The sequence below is a fragment of the Ailuropoda melanoleuca genome, unplaced genomic scaffold (genome assembly GCF_002007445.2).
Source record: "Ailuropoda melanoleuca isolate Jingjing unplaced genomic scaffold, ASM200744v2 unplaced-scaffold64498, whole genome shotgun sequence".
NCBI lineage: Eukaryota > Metazoa > Chordata > Mammalia > Carnivora > Ursidae > Ailuropoda > Ailuropoda melanoleuca.
The window spans coordinates 1-1,173 of NW_023238834.1; the positions used below are offsets into that span (position 1 = coordinate 1).

At 50.6% G+C, this 1,173-nt stretch overlaps 1 non-coding gene across 1 annotated transcript; it reads left to right on the plus strand.

The window, feature by feature from the left end:
* Window positions 1-950: 950 nt before the first annotated feature.
* On the plus strand, window positions 951-1,054 carry LOC117800131. The gene has a single exon (XR_004623063.1). It is a non-coding gene; the product is annotated as a U6 spliceosomal RNA (small nuclear RNA).
* The last annotated feature ends 119 nt before the right edge of the window (window positions 1,055-1,173 follow it).

Below are 1,173 nucleotides of genomic sequence, written 5' to 3' on the forward strand. Positions count from 1 at the left end.
CCCTCAGCGCAGACCCTCTTTTCAGTGGATGCCTTGTCCCCGGCCAGGTGGTGATTCGCAGGCGCCCGCTGGTCTACATTGTGAGCCTGCTGATTCCCAGCATCTTCCTAATGCTCGTGGACCTGGGGAGCTTCTACCTACCACCCACCTGCCGTGCCAGGATTGTGTTCAAGACCAGCGTGCTGGTGGGCTACACTGTCTTCAGGGTCAACATGTCTGATGAGATGCCAAGGAGTGCACTGAGCACCCCTCTGATTGGTAAGCAGCCTTGGGGACCGCAGACATCCATCTTCTGTGACTCCTGTCACAGAGCTGATGTTGCATTTCAGATTCTGGGGCAGGGGGAGGCCCCAGACACGGTGGCTGATTACACCTGCTCTGGTTCCTTCCCTCAGGAGTCTTCTTCACGGTGTGCATGGCCTTGCTGGTTATCAGCTTATTTACGTCCATCCTGTTGGTCAGACTCCTCCATGATGAGTGGAGCATCGGGCAGGAGCGGCCCCTCTTGTGCTTTCAAGGGGACACTGATGCTGATGGGCCTAGAGTAGATCCCAGAGCCCAGCTTGCTGGGATAGCAGGTTTGTGAGAAGCCTCGAGGTCCCTACCCTGTCTTGTTTGATCGCTCACTCTCCACACCAATTCCTGTTGGTGGAGCACCAGGCCATGTGTCCCACTGTGTGAAAAATTTCCAGCACTTGCTTCTGAGCCTCTGAGCTGCATTTGATACTACCTCTCTGGAGACCTGCTGACTCTCCAGAAAGCCTCACTTTCATTTAGAGCTCAGGCCCTCAGTTGACTTTGCTTGTTTTTGTTTGTGTTTTCCAGTTTTAGCCAGTTAGCTGAAGTGACTAAGGATTGGCTCTGGATAATAGAGTACCTGTGTGTGTGCACATGCTTGTATATATTTGGGTTCCTGTTGCCTAATGTGAACAAGTCTATGAATCCTCCCAGTGCTCACTTTGGCAGCACCGACACTAAAACTGAAACAACTCAGAGGTTAGCATGGCCCCTGCGCAAGGATAGGAGGCAAACTTGTGAAGCGTTCTGTATTTTTACTGTATACTTGAAAGTTGCCAAAGAGAGTGTATCCTAGAAGTTCTCATCACAAGAAAATGTGTGCTGGTGGAGGTTAACCAGACTTACTCTGGTGATCATATATATATATATATATAT